At 38.2% G+C, this 18,051-nt stretch overlaps 1 protein-coding gene across 2 annotated transcripts in view; it reads left to right on the forward strand.

The window, feature by feature from the left end:
- Positions 1-4,270: 4,270 nt before the first annotated feature.
- The window catches only part of PIK3CA (phosphatidylinositol-4,5-bisphosphate 3-kinase catalytic subunit alpha), an 86,401-nt gene continuing 72,620 nt past the window's right edge, over positions 4,271-18,051 (forward strand). Inside the window, exon 1 of one of the 2 annotated variants that reach the window (XM_054483584.2) lies at positions 4,271-4,696. The gene's annotated coding sequence lies outside the window, so the exon portion shown is untranslated. Of the gene's footprint in view, positions 4,697-5,336; positions 6,266-18,051 lie in introns of those variants that run through there. The other variant, XM_063662448.1, reaches the window with a different exon arrangement.

Here is an 18,051-nt window from a genome sequence, read left to right on the forward strand (position 1 = left end):
TGAACTTCTCAGATACTAGCTCTCTTAGCTCACATAGTGGAATTTTGAGGAAAGTATAGGGTTTGCTCTTCATCTCCTAAGAAATGCAATGATGATTCTTTAAAGTACTGATGGGTCAGAGAGGGGAGAAAACCATTAACCAAGAATTGTATAATCAGCTAAAATATTTTGCAGACATGAAGGCAAAAGTAAAATATTCTCAAATGAAGGAAAACGAAGGGAATTTGTCACAAGCAGACTTGCTCTAAAAACAATGCTAAAATTCTTCAGGATACAGGGAAATTATACCAGTAGGAAAAATGGATTTTCAGGAATGAAGCAAAACATAAATGTAAATGGATACATAAATATAAAAGACTATTTTTCCTCTTGAGTTCTATATGACTGTTGAAAGCAAAAATTATAAAAACATCTGATGGGGCTTCCATATATATAAATGTAATACATATGCCAACTAATGACATAAAGGTCAGGGAGTGGGGTAGGAGACAGTGGTAAATCTACATGGTTGCAAGGCTTCTTTCTACATTTTACTTGAAGTGGTATAATAGTAATACTAAGTAGACTACAAAAGTTTAGGTATGTATATTATAATCCATAGAATTACCAAAAAATTACAAAGAAATATATTAAAACTACAATATAGAAATTAAAATGGAATATTAAAAATTTTTCAAATAATCCATAAGAAACTAGGAAAGTAGAAACATAAAAACAAAAATATAGAGGAAAAACAGAAAACAATAAAATGGCAAGCCTAAATGCATATAATTACATTAAATGTAAATTAAACACAGCAATTAAAACACAGAAATTGTCAGATTGGAATTTTTAAAAAGAGATCTAATATGTGTTGTCTACGAGTAACTCACTTTAAATATAAAAATAGATAGAAAAAAGATGGGAAAAAATACCATGGAAAAATTAATCAAAAAAAGCTGGACTGGCTGTATTAATATCAAAGTAGATTTCAGAACAAAGATATTACTAGGAATAAAGAGAGATAGTACAGATTGATTAAAAAGAGTCAATGTATCAAAACACAAGAGTTCTAAATGTGTATACATCTAACAACAAAGCTTCAAAACACACGAAGTAAAAATACACAGAAATGAAATGAGAAATAAAGAAATCCACAATTATATTTTGAAACATCAATGCTAACAAAATCATCAACTTGGTAAAAAACTACATTCTGCCCAACAATAACAAACAAAATATTCTTTCATAAGTGCACATGAGACATTCACCAAGATATTCTGGGGCAACACAAATCTTAACTTGAAAAGAACTGAAATCTTAAAAGTACGTGTGCGTATGTGTGTGTGTGTGTATGTTTTTTTTAAGATGGAGTCTCGGTCAGGTGTGGTGGCTCACGCCTGTAATCTCAGCCCTTTGGGAGGCCAAGGCTGGCGGATCATGAGGTCAGGAGTTCAAGACAGCCTGACCAATATGGTGAAACCCCGTCTCTACTAAAAATACAAAAATTAGCCGGGCATGGTGGCACGTGCCTGTAGTCCCAGCTACTCGGAAGGCTGAGGCAGGAGAATCACTTGAACCTGGGAGGCGGAGGTTGCAGTGAGCCAAGATCGTGCCACTGCACTCCAGCCTGGGTGACAGAGCGAGACTCCATCTCCAAAAAAAAACAAAAAAAAAAAACCAGTGCTACATGGTAGCTCATATCGTTATCTTTTGGTGTGTTTTTATTGTTCGACTTGGCAATTTTATACATCTAAAGTATACTGCTACATAATCAACTTGACTCTTATTTACAAAGGACTTCAAAGCTTAGTAGTGACCTAAGTGCTATTAGAGAATGTTTTGGTGCATATTTGAGTATCAGTTATGATTTTCAATGGAAATAAACCCAAAAGGCAAGTAACTGTCATTATAATTCTGATTATTAGAATAGAACAATAGCTACATACTGGACATTTCACCTCCTGCCTTTAGAACCCTTAGGATGCAATTATTTAATTTTGAAGCATACCATTTTTTGTTTCATTTACAGTCTCAGAATCATTAGTTTTTTAAAACCTTCTTTCAGCTCCTAATCCCTGAGTGATGAGTTTGGTCATATAGATGCTTATATCATACAGATATTTTTATATCATATAGATATTTTAAACACTGAAGAACATTGCAAAAACCTTTGAAAGCAAGATGACACCTAAGACCAATGGCTAACATATAAGGCAAACATGTCAACTGTGAATTGAATAGTAAATGCTACTCCTGCACCAATGAATGGTGTCATGCATTCAAGTACCAGGTATGGCTTTTTCTGCTATGACACATGACTTTTTAAGGGCAGATAATCACATAACAAAAAACATATTATGTAATTAGCATTTTCTTACTTATTAAAAAATAAATTTTAGGCTGGGCATGTTGGCTGAAGCCTGTAATCCCAACACTTTGGGAGGCCGAGGTAGATGAATCTCTTGAGCCCAGGAGTTGGAGACCAGTCTGGGCAACAAAGCAAGACTCTGTCTTTACAAAAAATAAAACATTTTTAAAAATCACAAAGAGGCCAGATGCGGTGGCTCACGCCTGTAATCCCAGCACTTTGGGAGGTCGAGGGGGGTGGATCACCTGAAGTCAAAAGTTTGAGACCAGCCTGACCAACATGGTGAAACCCCGTCTCTACTAAGAAATACAAAAATTAGCTGGCACGGTGGCTGGTGCCTGTAATCCCAGCTACTCGGGAGGCTAAGGCAGAAGAATCGCTTGAACCCGGGAGGCAGAGACTGCAGTGAGCCGAGATTGCACCGCTGAACTCCAGCCTGGGCTACAGAGTGAGACTCTGGCTCAAAATAATAATAATAATAATAAATAAAAAATAAATTTTATAAGGAAAAATATCCCTAATATATTTTTCCCCACCAAGGTCTACCTATTAATATCTCATATAACTCTGTGCTTGAAACACAATTTGGGATATATTGCCTTAAGATTTACTTTGACTAGCAATTCAGTGTTGCTTTTTAAAAAAAAACCTGTACTCTGGAGTAACAGTGTTCTAAAACTGCTGAAGAACATTGGTTCGAGAAAAACATTTAGAAACACAAACCCCTGGAATGTGAGATGAAAACCCGAGCTAAAGGGAGAAAAAGGACGAAAGAAAGAAAACACAGGAAAGAAAGAAATACAGTCAAGTGAAACTACGACCACAAAGAGGAACAGATCCATCTCATTTACCATTGGGGTATGGACGGACGTGCGGTGTTCGAGAAGACTGTTATTGGTCAGAGTTTTGCTCTAGAGGACAAGTAGGACTGTAACATGTCTAGGATGGGTCACTTCCCAAGCCCTCTATTACTTAAAAATTCGAGGAACCCATGCTGGAGTACTTGTATCTCAGACTTCTAATCACTGCTCCTACGCTTCTCCAATATTACAACAAAAGACCAGTAGGGGGAGAAAAATGCACAGTACCGAACCCTTATCAGTAGTTATCTCAAAAGTCAACAGATTGATTTACTCTCAAGCAAACAGACTTCTAAGGTACGCAGCACCAAGACACTACCTTGAATCAAATCTATAGCCTATATGACATTTCTGAAGTCTCTGTTGGCATCACGCGAAAAATCCCCCACGTCTTCTGAATAGTTAGAATTGAATCCTACAAGCTGGTTCGAATCAGAATTCGATTTAAAAAAAAAAAAAATGAGGGCATAGCAAAAGGTCTCCACGAAGTGAGTCAGAGGACTGCAGAGGGCTGTGACAGCGCATTCCGCCTTCGGGATGGTATACAACTTAAACCATGTCGGCAGAAGAACGCACAGCAACGCTTTGTAAAAAGCATTCTTTCTATTATAGAATCCATAACCACGCTGGTTAGCCACTGACAGCGGCGGTTAGCCACCGCACCTCCTCTCACGCCCGAACTAATTCTCGTTTCCTCTATGGGTGTAAAAGTGAAATAACCCACTTGCTCCCAATATTCCTTTCTATATCTCTACCCCAGCTCGCCTGCTGCTCGTAGAAACAAATATACTACATGTATGTTGTCCTAGGATGACACAACACCCTCACTACTGCAGAAGACGGATCATTAAACAAACGTCAGAAGAGCAGCCACAACTGTACATAAACTTCGGGCGGAAAAGCAAAACGCAGGCGCAGTAGCACATATTGTTACCCTATTTGCCCACTCCTGCTCTTCCTCGCCTCAATTTCACTTCCGCTTCTTTACGCATCTGCTTCCGGGGGATTGTAGGCTCTGCCCCTCCTCAGCTCTTACCCTCCTCTGCTGGAGGAGGGGGGGAGCCGAGGGGGTGGGGAAGAGTTCGTTGTTTGTTTACACGATGTGAGCGGAAAAAGAGACCAATAAAGTTTATTCTGGAAACAAAAGGAAAAAAAAACAGGGGCGACGGAGAAAGGAGTCGGGGGCGGGGGCGTGTGGCGGGGGCTAGCGAGGAGAGGGAGCGAGAAGGAGAAAGCGGCAGTTCCGGTGCCGCCGCTGCGGCCGCTGAGGTCTCGGGCTGCTGCTGCCGCGGCCGCTGGGACTGGGGCTGGGGCCGCCGGCGAGGCAGGGCTCGGGCCCGGCCGGGCAGCTCCGGAGCGGCGGGGGAGAGGGGCCGGGAGGCGGGGGCCGTGCCGCCCGCTCTCCTCTCCCTCGGCGCCGCCGCCGCCGCCCGCGGGGCTGGGACCCGATGCGGTTAGAGCCGCGGAGCCTGGAAGAGCCCCGAGCGTGAGTAGAGCGCGGACTGGCCGGGAGCGGGTGCGGTGGGAATGGGGACCGGGTGGGTGCCGGAGACTCCCGGGCGCGCCCGCCGTGTTGGGCGGGGGCTACGGGCTGGTCGTCTCCCAGCGTCGGCCCGCGGCGGAGTTCGCCTGCGATCGCCGCTCCCTCTCCCTCGCCTGCCTCTGGCCTCTCCCAGCTGCAGAGGCGAGGGCTCGCCGCTCCTTCTCCTTTCTCTCTGGCTGCCGCCTCGCTCTTCCTTTCCTTCTACTCCCAGTTTTGGGGACGGGGCGGCTGGAGGTTGAGGAAGTGCGCCCAGGGCCGCCGCCCCGGCCGCGGTGGCTCCGTCTCCCGCGCCCTGCACGCCCACCCAGCCCGCGGGTGGAGGGGCTGCCGCGAGCACCGCGGCGCAAGGGACCCGGGCGCGGAACCGCGAGCTTTTCCTGAGGGGCTGTCACGCCCGAGGACTCCGGCCCCGCCAGCCTGGCGGCCCTGCGTTTGCCTCTTACTGGGTTTAAATCGCCCGGCAGGGGTATGGAAGGAACACCGCTCCCCTCACCCCCGCCAGCTCCCCTCCCACCCTTCCTTTCGAGGTTGTTTTTTCCTTTTAGCTGAGACAAACGTTTAGATCTTTCATTCATAGACCTGAGACACTGACTCATGTGACTTGTGTCTTTACTAAGTGTATTATGTGATGCCTGTTCATGGCTCCTAAGTGGCTCGGAAAGGTAGGGTAGGGCCCGGGATTGGGCTATGTAAACACCAGACCTTCGGCCGGCGTGTTTTTGACCTCGGCTTGAGGGGTTTATTTTAGGATGCTAAAGGAATAGTGATGGTGGCCAACCATGTTACCAGACTTGGGAATCGAAAGCTGTTTTTTTAATGTCAATAATTGAGGCTGTTTACATAGTTAAATAAAGGGTAAAGGGAGCGCAACAAGAGGGGCTTTCTAGAAAACAGTCTGCATATTCTTTAATGAATTAGAGTTTTGATTTCATCTTGGTGAAGCTTCCTCATTCCAGCACTGCGCCTTTGTGCACATGCAGGACCTGGGTTTTCGGAACGATATTTTGAATCATAGTTTGTGTGGCCGGGGAGAACCCCTTAGAATACTTGGGTAGGTAAATTCCAGGTTATCTCAGGGGATCATTTCTACTGCGACTTTTGAACCACTGAGGGCAGTATTGGTCATATGTTATCCTGCTTAGAAATTGAATTTTTCTGAGTATTTGCTTACATTGCACCGTACAAAATTTGTTTATGTGCTGGATTGAGTGTTTTAAGAAAACTTCTGGAAAATACTCAAAATACCGTGTTGCTAAGTTAGTTTGGATAAATCGAAACACTTTGCTCTCAGAGCAACTACAGTCTTAACAATTTAACGTGTCTTTGTATTCAGGTTTTAAGTTTTTTTGTTTTTTTTTTTCTTTTAACTGAAGCACTGAAGTCCGATTGACAGCATAGATCTCCATCTAAACATCACATGTTCTGGAAAATTTTAATTATCAGATTAACTGTTCTGCAGTGTCATCAGCCAAAATTATCTGAAGAGGACTGTGTGTGTTTACGTGTGTGTGTGTGGGTATTTTGCTTAAGTTTTTTCATCTCACATTTTGGGACAAAATAAAACTTCATAGCTTTTTTCAAAAGTTTCTTGTGCTTTTTCAAAATAGAGTACTTTCCTATTAAAATCACAAAAGTTGATTACAAAAATGATAGCATATCGTAATAATAGCATCATGGGGGAAATAACAAGAAAGTAAAGGAATATTAATATTGTATGATTGTGCGTATAAAGTTTTAAAGACATTCCCGTCAGTTTTAAATAATTAAAAATGAAACACCTGTAAATATAGAAGAGTGTTTTTATTTAAAGTTAAAAAAATTTTAACTAAATTGGTTATAGCATTAAAGAGATATTATCAAATACAAATATTGTACTTAAACTGAAAAATGGCTTCATGGAAGTGTAAATTGTCATGGGCCTTGATATATTTAAAAGGGAGACTGTAAAAATGCAGTGGTTTTGCTTGCTCTGTGCGTGGAACAGCCTTTCTGGTGGCAGAGCTTCCTTCCTGTCAGGATAAGGTCCTCTCCATCCCAAATCAGTATCCCCTTAAAAAACAAAACAAAAAACCCAAACTTATAAATAATACACAACATAAAGTAGATTGTAATAACTTTTTCTCTAAACCAGTTTACTTTGTGTGCCGCTTCTTATAAGTGCCCTTTACTGAATAAAGATTTTTAAACAATTACGATTACCATTTAAAGGGCACTTGCTCTGTTGATCTGTTTATTTGAAGAGAGGTAACTTAATCCCGTTTGATCTCTTGAGCAGCTACAGTAGCATTAAAAGGATCAGTTCTCTATTTTGTTATTTTATATCTTGAATTCCAAGATAGGGGTGATTCTTTAAATGAAGTGTTTCTTAAGCATTATAAAATATTTCATCTCCAGTGAAAGTATTTACAATCTTAAAAATTATTCAGCTTTAGAAGTATATGTCTTAGAATATCATGGTTTACATTTTATTAGCACAGTTATCAAATAGTTTTTCTTAAGTATTACCTTGAGCTATATTAACAGTGCCGTAGACAGAGTAGTATTACTATCCCTAAGAAATGGTATTCTAATCTGAAGTCAGTTGGCAGGTGACAGACTCATTGACAAAACCAACATTTTCCGACTCCTTTCACTGTATCATGCTGCGTCTAATCTCCAGCCTGTTTTTTAATAGAACTGAAGAAATTAGGGCCCAAGGAGGCTTAATTACTGAAGATCTCCATTTCCTATATTTGCAGTAATATCTTTATTTAATTTCCTTTACATCATAAACAGTGGTTTTCAATCCTGGCTACACATTAGAATAATCTAGGGAGCTTTTTAAAAGTACTCTGGTCTCATCCCCAGAGATTCTGATTTAATTGGTCTGAGATGGATCCCAGTTATCTGTGTTTTGTTTGTTTGTTTTGAAGTTCACCAGGAAATGCTAATAGAAAAGAATGTAAAGCTCTGGCTGTCAAGGACCTGTATGATTTGGTCCTTGCTTCTTTCTCTAGGTTTATTTCTCCTCCCTACTCCTGCAGCTCCCTTGGTCTTTTCATACTCTCCTGTGCAAATACAGTTTGTACTTCCTGAGACATTTGAACACTCCATTCTCCTTCTTTAACTGGTTGACTCCTACTCATCTTTCACATCACCTCCTTTGAAAAGTCTAGCCTGAGTTAGGTATCCCTGCTTCCTGTTCCCATAGCATCGTGTACTCCCACTGTCATAGCATTAACCTCACTGCATTGTAATTGCCTATTTCTTTGTCCATATCCTCTACCAGGCTGTAAATTCCATGAGGATAGGGACTCCTATCTTATATACTGTACAGTTGTATTCTTATTGTCAAGCACAGTAGCCTGTACATTACAGCACTTGACTGAACAAATAAATATAGTAGAGACAGACTTCTTTAAAACATGTAGTGATTCATAAGCACCAGTTTATATTCTTGCCAATTTCATTTAATATTTTTGGTCACTAAAAATGTACAACCCTGAAATTGCCACACATATGAATTTCATTTGGGGACAGTTGAGATGTTATAAATTGTATGGAGTGGCATTCCACCTCAGACATATACACACACACGCAAAAAATGAAGATGATTATCATATATAGTACTGCACTGGAAATCAGGAGACTTGAATTCTTACCCCTATTTCACCACAAACATTTGGGCACGTCTCAATCTCTTTGGGTGTCATGTATAATATAGAAGGATTGTACGAGGTGCTCTACGTGGTTCTCAGTGATCTAGCCTTAAAATTCTGAGAGTATCAACAGTATTGGCTTTGGAATCTGAGGCACCATGGTTCAAAACCTAGTTCTTAAACTTACTGGCAGGATTACTTTGGACAGATTTTCTTATCTGTAATGGGGGTGATTACTATTCAATAGAGTTGTTGAATTAAATGACATAATGTAGATCCAAGAGAGTTCTTGCCCTGGATCAGGTGCTTAATAAATGTTCATTTCCTTTCTCCTTAGGAAGTGTTAGATCTCATGAGTGGACTTATCTGAGATAACAGAAGGATACAGTTTATGTAATAAATCCTATTTTCCCCTTTGCTGACTGTTAGCACTGCAGGTGAGATTAGGGACCAAAAAACACTGTGACATTTGGTTTCAGTCTCTCAGAACCCCATTCCACTGTCAAACACCCAGGTGTTAGTCAACCTGCTTGGGAAATAATTATGCCTGGAAGTTTCAACCAAGAAAGAATAGCAAGTGCCAAGCTATTCATACATATATAATAATATGCGGGAGGGTACAGTCTAAACTGATGAACTTACACTGTCTCCAAAGATAAGTAAAATCAGACTTCATCATTCTAAAAAAAGGAAACAAATTAAGGATGATTTATAAAAGAAAATCCAAAGATTTTGGTGTAATCTCTGTTCACCAAACCTTAAAATTCAGGAACCATTATTTAGTAATTTTCAGGTGATATAAGAAATATAGGAAAAATTGGTCTTCTGGTCAGGACTAATTCCAGAACATAGGCACAAATAATGTTTTCAATGTCAGATTAGCAGTTACAGATATCAGCAGACTGAAGTTGTTGATACCTTTCTCTACTTGGGAACTATGTTTTAAAATTTAATATTGTGTTATATATATTACCTTTATTTATTTGGTAATATTGAAAGTAAACTTACACAGAATGTAATACAGGTTAGACATCCCTAATCTGAAAATCTGAAATTTTATATGCTCCAAAATTTGAAACTTCTTGAGTGCCAACGTACGGCCATAAGTGGAAAATTCTACACCTGACACCTTTGCTTTCTGGTGGTCCAAGGTACACAAACTTTGTTTCATGCATACAGTTATTTAAAATACTGTATTAAATTACCTTCAGCCTGTGTGTATAAGGTATATGTGAAACATAAATGAATTTTGTGTTTAGACTTAGGTCCCCAATATGTCTCATTATGTATATGCAAATATTCCAAAATCTGAAATCTGAAATATTTCTGGTCTCCAGTGTTTCAGATAAGGAATACTCAAAACATTGCTCTGCAGAAGTTTCTTGTTACCAGTCTTATTTTTGTATAAATCAAATTTGCTTGCCTGAGTTTTCCTTTAAGTTTATGTGAAAGTGTATTTTATAAGTAACTTATTTGGAAGAAATACTGTAATAAAAATTAAAAACTGTGGATAGGGGAAACTGAAGTGTTAGGATATAAAAGAGAAATATGAGGCAATATGTAGTTAAAGTCTGAGGATTCAGCTTCAAAGCTAGAGATTTCCATCATTCAAAAAGATTATTCAGCTATTGGATATACTGCTAATATTTTATCACTATATACCTTATTCACATTTAATTCTTTATTATATGAATCAGTTGATCCTTGTTAAGGACTTTTTAGGTGTTCTTTCTTTCCCTCTCTACCTATACAGTTTAGGGAGTTTTAAGTTAAAATATTCCAATAAAAAGTTTGTAAATTTGTAATAATTTTACAGCTATCTTTTTCTTCAAATAGTTCTTAAAGTGAAGCTGTGTCTAATATGTATTAGAGAGCTCTGGTTTAGATGCCTAAAACAGGGGTCCCCTGGCCAGCAGACCCAGTACCTGTCCCTGGCCTGTTAGGAACCGGGCTGCACAGCTGGAGGTGAGCAGTGGGGGCCAGCATTACCACATGAGCTCTGCCTGTTGTCAGAGCAGCAGCGGCACTAGATTCTCATAGAAGTACCAACCCTATTGTGAACTGCACATGCAAGGGATCTAGGTTGCCTGCTCCTAATGAGAATCTAATGCCTGATGATCTGAGGTGGAACAGTTTCATCCCCAAACCATCACCCCCACACTTCCCCAATCCGTGGAAAAATTGTCTCCCACAAAACTGCTCCCTGGTGCCAAAAAAGTTGGGGACCACTGGCCTAAGGGACTAAATTCCCCTTCGGACTGCTACTTTGTATATGTATGTGGTGGGGGACAGATTGTAACACATTTTTGTGTCGTCTTCTATATTGATACAATAGAAATTGTAATGTGTTGCTTGCTAAGTAACATAATTAATGAGATAATTTAAATAATCACAAGTTGCATAAAACTAGGAAAAAATGTATACGTACTAAGTATTATTTTAAATTTATATTTAACAGAAGCATAGTGTTTAATATTTGGCCTGACAATGTACTCATTTCTCAAGTATCACTTTGGTAGTTAGCTTGATAATTTAAATTGTACTCATTTATAAGAGGTTGTGTTTTCGCAACTTTTGTACATTATTGCGATTGTTACAAAGGGGTCTGTATGATGGCCAGCATTGCCATTTGAAATAAATTAGGGATTTTTAAAAATCTGTAAGAATTCTTACAGACTATGCTTGTCAGGTACACCTCGGATTTTAAGTATTTGTATAGTAGAAGCCAAGGAAATCAGTGTTGTGATGTGAAAAAAAAAAACTTTATAGGGATAGAATCATTTTGCTCTAATCATAACTCTCCTAACTCACCAGGAGTTAGCAAGGCTCAGTGGACGAATATGTCTTATAAGTACAACAAAAATTAAGGCACTATTATGAAGAGGATTTTAGGCATATGTTTTTGAACAGGAGGAGGCTGTGTTGTGTTCATTGTTGTATCGTCAGCACATACTGTAGTGTCCAAATGTAGGTGATCAGTAAGCACTGATCTTTGTGACATAGAATCATATTTAGGAATAAAAATGCTTTCTTATATTTCTATCAGGAGCCATACGCTTTATCTGAAAAGCAGGTAAATTGCTGTGTGCCAGTCTTAGTTGATCATTTATTGAGCACAGATTTGGCCCTTTGTATTCGTGGGTTTTGCCTCCATGGGTTCCACTTACCATGGATTGAAAATATTAGAAAAAAAAAGGATAGTTATTTCTGTACTAAACATATACAGATTTTTTTGGTCATTATTCCCTAAACAAAACAGTGGAACAACTATTTACATAACATTTACATTGTATTAGGTATTATAAGTAATCTAGAGATGATTTAAAATATACAGGAGTAGGTTATATGCATCTACTACCCCATTTTATATAAGGGACTTGAACATCTATGGATTCTGGTATCTACAGGGGTCCTAGACCCAATCTCCAATTTTCTATAGATACCAAGGGATAACTGTATATAAGAAACACTTTTGTATAAGTTATTAACTAGTTGCCTATTTCTATTGATATTTGGAGACATTTTGGCAAAGATTGTTAGGTTACAGAGACGTTGTGTGCTGTGGTGAAAAAAAATTCGATCACAAATCAGAAAACACAGTTTCTCCATTCATCTATTAACCAGCTGTTTGGCCTAAGATCTTGGCCTTTCAGAGCTTGTTTCTTCACCTGCAAAATTTCTAATACAACTCCCAAACGCTGAGATTCCTAGTATGTTAAAGCCTGTTTTTTATTTCAGGGAAGAGTAAGTAAATCACTCCCTAGAGGGAAGACAGTCTAGCTCAGTTTGTTGTATTTTCAGAAGCTAAGATCATTTTGTCTGCCTGTTTATAAATTTGCACATATTTTAAAGGCCCTTGTGTGAAATTCTGTGGCAGAGAAAAGCTGCCATTGGAAAAGAATGGAGTGGAAGGATTTTTCCCCCCTTTTTTGAAACTGTTAGTGACTTTGGAGAATAAATTGCTACAGGTGTGGTCAAAATTTTGGTTACTGGCACTGGGAGCAATTAAATGACTGCCAGACATTGAGAGTAGGTCATCTACTGCGCACTAGTTGCCAGGGTTATAAAGGCCAGCAGGCTTGTCACAGCACCCTTAATAGCCATTGGCCATCATCCTTACTTGTTGAAGACTTCTAGGAAAGTATGTTCCATATTTCCCTTGGTAACTCATCCCTCTAGGTGGTTTTCAGAAAATGTGTTCTAATCTTAGAAACATGAATCTGTAGGCATGGTAAGCCTCTTTTTTCTAGGTCTATCCTCAGTTGTGCAGATAAGTGTGGAAAGATGACAGAAATCATTGTATTTGATCAGAAAGCAGTGATGTTTATGCTATTGATTTATTGTTTTTTTTCTGTTAATATTCGAATTACCTTCAACTTTTGAATATTTTTTAACCAGCACACTGCCCAGGTAATGAGATACTATTTAGAGTTATTTTGAGGATGTACTCATTTTTCAACAAGCTAAGCATATTTCTGCGGCTTGTTTTTCTTTGAGAGTTCTTGCTTTTCCAAGTTCTTTTTCATGATGGACTTATGGCAGGTCTAGACCTGAAAGTACTATTGTATTTCAAAACAACTGACTGCCTTTAGCCCCACGGTGACTGAACTGTATTTTTTTCTTAGGAGGTTAACGTCTTTGGCAAGCTAAACATCCTTGGAATTTTTTGCTAAGTCAGCCACTATTTTGTGAATATAGATTTATGGAGTATATCATCAAATTCAAAGCAGCATTAGTGGGAAAATTTGTGGAAAAAATATTGAAATTAGACACTACTTATAAACTCCGATCTGAAATGAAACCGTGCATGATAGCAGGGAAAGGAAAGAATTACATTTTGGAACCCTAACTTTTATACGTATATCAATGCATAGTAATGTCATTTTAAAGTTATATGCCGTATGAAGCTTTTCTTAAAATCTAATGGCTACTATTATTTGCAGTTGAGACCATGATAGGCAGCATCTTATGGTATTTATGAAAGTGATATTTGTGTTCTTTTTTCTAACTATATACCAATTGTAAAAGTTGAACATGACTTTTTCAAAGCAGTTTCTATACTTGATAATAACAGTGGTAGTAAAACTCAGAACAGTTTAAAATATTAGTAATTTTACAGCGTAGAGACTTTTCTTCACTAGGAATGACCAGCTTTCAGATTCCCTAGTGATATTATGAGACTCCAGATTTCTTCAAAATCATTTTGAGTAAATCTACCAGTGTATAACTGCTAAAGCACAGTTAAATGTATCATGCTATGGTCTTTTTTGTTTGTTTGGTATGAATATCAGACATGTATGTTTGTTTACTCTAAAACTAATTTTTTTTTACCAATCAAAATTGAGGCACGTAATCTGACAATGGGACAGGATATTTGCGTCAGGATAGTCTTAGAAAAGCCACAAAATATGGTCAGTGTACTTAGACTTCTTTAATTTTCCTTGCCTTTTCCTAAATATATCTCATAATGGTTAAGAGCATGTTCTCTAGATGCAGACTATCGAGATTACTAGCTTTGTAACTTTGGGCAAGTTATTTAACCTGTTAAATATTCTCCGGGTAATACGTATTTCTTCATTCGTAAATGAGGGGTAATAACTACCTACATCACAATGTTGTAATGACGATTAAATAAATAATACTTGAAAGCATTTAGTAAAGTGTGTTGTACATAGTAAGCACTCAGTAAGTATCTGTGAACTCCTTGAGAGTAAGAACCATGTTACATTCATCCATTTATTTGGGGGCTTTAACATTATGAAGTGAATTGAATTCTGCCCCTTCCAAGAATTTACCAGTGGATCCAATTTCTGGATAGTGGGCAGTAAGGTTGCCTTCAAACAAGTTTAGAGCCGTTTTCAGTTCTTTACAATACTGCTTGCTTTTTATTTGTTAAAACTTATAAATTTCATTCTAGCTCTAGGAATCTGAATGCTGTTTCATACCTAATCCTAAGGGAAGTTAGCATATGGATATTTAGTTTAATAGGAATGAGGAATTAATGGACAGAAGGTATTAAGTAAGTGAATGTACATTTTTCACATCTAGTCTGTGCTTCCTGTGGATTGATTTTCCCTGTACATTCCTGGAATCTTCGAATTCCCAGCACTTAATAGCACTCTACCATTGAAGCAGTTTTGTTTTGTGCTGCTAGATACTTCCTTTCCCTGTCTTGTCTTTTTTTCATGCACTAAAGACAAGAGTTGTGTCGTATTGTCACATAGTCCTTATATTACAGGGCTTTTAAAGAAATCTCACGTCCTGTTTTCAAGCTGCTTGTATCTTGTTTGTCCATTCTACTTACTATGAAGTCTTTATTGAATATAATATTTAACTCTTTTGTGTATCATTCTGTTTGTTACCTAGGACACTCAATGGACATGTGTAAACTTTACAAGTCATTTATGTAAAAATAAGGAAAGCAACCATGTGTTTTAATTATTTCCATCAGTTCAATCTCTAAGTCTTTACCTTTAATTACCAAATAGCTATGTGGTGCCACTGATACAAGTTTCTGTGGTATCGGCTACCTGGTTTTAGTACTGTTGTTACTACTTTATGTAAATGAGACTATTCACTCATATTTAAGTTTATGGAAAATGTATATATGTTTATGTTCTTGCGTTTTAGCGGTTTTGGCTAGACTGCTCTTGATGGTCATGCAGGGTAACTTATTTTTCTAAAGTTGATGATTTCATGGTTTGTATTTCTCATATACCAGGATAATAGTAAAATCTACACACTTTTAAAAACTACATATGTTGTTGTTAACATATATGGAGGTTTCTTCAGAAATTATCTGCGATTTTTGTTGTAATTGTTTTCATTGTTGTGTGCTTTTAAAGAATGATTTTTATTAAGCATGCTTCCAAGCTTTTTTGTACATGAAAAACTGCATATAATTTTGTCTCTTTTAGGGGGTGATATGTACAATGAAAAAATAACATGACATTGGATTGCCCTGGTGCTGACCAAGAGTTTGTTTCCATAGTATGGGATTATGACTAATTTAGGCATTGAAGTTAAGAATTTATTACTTATTTTTAAATGACATCACGAAGAGTTATAGCTGAAACCCGTGGAAGAAGTTTTCTTGATTTTTCTATATGTACACACAAATGTGTGTATTTTGAATTCCCATAAACCCAAACTTTAATATAAATCTGAGGAGGGGGAACATTATGGACTTTGTATATGCTGCCTCCCTTAATCCTCACAATAACACTTTGATACATGTGTAATCACTTCATTTCCATGATTAGGAAAATGAAGTCCCACATCTAATTAGTACAGTGAAATCTCACCTTAATTTATTTTACATGAAATCAACTGTACCTACTCAGTCAGACATAAAAACGTGACAAAAATAATACGGTCATGTGTAGCTTTACAGTGGCAATGTGTGGTGGGAAATGCATCATTAGATGATTTCATCATTGTGCAAACACCACAGAGTGTACTGACACAAACATAGATGGTATAGCTTACTAAACACCTATGCTATCTGGTACAGCCTGTTACTCCTGGGCTACAAACCTGTACAGTATATTACTATACTGAATACCACAGGCAAATGTAACACAGTGGTATTTGTATATATAAATATATCTAAACATAGAAAAGGTACAGTAAAATACGGTGTAAAAAATTTAAAAAACGGTATGCATGTATAAAGCACTTACCATAAGTGAAGCTTGCAGGACTAGAAGTTACTCGGGGTGAGTTGGTGAGTGATGGTGAGTGAACGTGAAGGCCCAGGACATTACTACACACTACTGTAGACTTGATGAACACTGCACCCTTAGGCTACACTAGATTTTTTAAAAAGTAAAGTAATTGTGCTACAATGTTATGACAGCTATGATGTCACGAAATGATGAGAGTTTTTCAGTTCCATTAATCTTACGGGATCACTGTTGTATATGTAGTCCACAGTTGACCAGAACATTGTTATGTAGCACATAACTAATGTAAATATTGCAAATCAAATCTCACTACTGAGCTTTTGCTTCAAAGTAGACACTTAAAGATAAGAATTTGCCATTCTTTCGGTTGGTCTCCGTGCCTAGGTCTAGGTAAGTACATTTTTCTGTGTTGAGTGTGATTCTGTTATTCAGACATGTAATGTTCATACAACATGGCCTCTAATACCTTGCCTGTAGTGCCCAACCAAAGAAACAGCAGTTTGATCCGGTGCTGGAAGAGAAACTGCTGTTTGGGCTTGCTGAGCAATTGTATTGGTCTCCAATGTGGCCTACAGATATGGCAACAAGAAACTGTCATGTATTCTCTTTGATGTACACACATGTGACATGTGCAGCCCACATGTAAGCCTACACCCTTTTTAATTCTATGTATATTTTATATATTGCATATATAGTTTTATTGTTTTAGATTGCTGTATGTGCATTATATCTTTGTACAACACACAATTTTGTACAGTGTGGTATACAAAAACCACATACTTTGTACTTTATGGATGACTTGAGATTTTTCAAGAAAAATGTCGATTCTGTACAATCACAGACTATGTTTGTTTGCACATACTCCTTTCTAGAACATGGCACCCCAGAAATATCTCTTTCAGTTACTAGCTACTTAGTACCAACTTTTCAGGCTCACAAAACAGTAGTTTGTTCAATGTTACATAGTTAGTAGGCAAATGACTATTACGGTTCTGATCTAGAATTATAAGCAAATGTCCTGTTTCATTGCATCAGACCTTCCCTTCTTCCTCGGTGTAAGAGAGATCAAGTCTTCTTGGCACAGTAGCAATGTCTTCTGTCTAGCTAACAAGAATGGCACAGGAGGCTCAGGGTACACTTCTCATTATAAGGCCTTAAGGGAAGTGGTGCTTCTCCACACAGAGCAGATAGGACAAAAATTGGGTGTTTGCACAAAGGGAGTGATGATTCCATAGGAGGTGAAAGTAACACATAGATTTGTCACCTTATTTACATTTTCTGTCTTCTTGTCTCTAGGCAAAGGGGGTAACAGAAACCTGCTTAGTGTTTTTATAAAGTAAATTCTGCCTAGTATCATTGAATTTCCTTTAGCAAATCCATAGACATACAACAGAACAGATAGGAGAAAGAAATAACAGGAAGTGCTGGGCGTGGTGGCTCACGCCTGTAATTCCAACACTTTGGGAGGCTGAGGCGGGCAGATCACTTGAGGTCAGGAGTTTAAGACCACCCTGGCCAACATGGCAAAACCCCATCTCTACCAAAAATACAAAAAATTAGCTGGGTGTGGTGGCGCATGCCTGTAATCCCAGCTATCCGCAGGCTTAGGCAGGAGAATCACTTAAACCCGGGAGTTGGAGGTTGCAGTGAGCTGAGATCACACCACTGCACTCCAGCCTGGGTGACAGAATGAGACTCTGTCTCAAAAAGTGATAATTAAATAAAGAAATAACAGAAAGTCCAGTGGTCATAGGACCAGATGTTGTGAGATGGTTGCAATTCCAAATGTTCCATTTCCATATTGTTCTAATATGACTCAAGTAATTCATCTGGGGAATGAAACAGATTTTTCAAAAGCCCCTTCAGAATTTGGGCTGAGAAAATATCACTATATGTATATTTATATTTAAAAAAAAAGTAGCTGAGTGATTAAACATTATTTCCTGTTTATTCAGTATACCCTATAATTGACAAT

The sequence above is a fragment of the Pongo pygmaeus genome, chromosome 2 (genome assembly GCF_028885625.2).
Source record: "Pongo pygmaeus isolate AG05252 chromosome 2, NHGRI_mPonPyg2-v2.0_pri, whole genome shotgun sequence".
Lineage (NCBI taxonomy): Eukaryota > Metazoa > Chordata > Mammalia > Primates > Hominidae > Pongo > Pongo pygmaeus.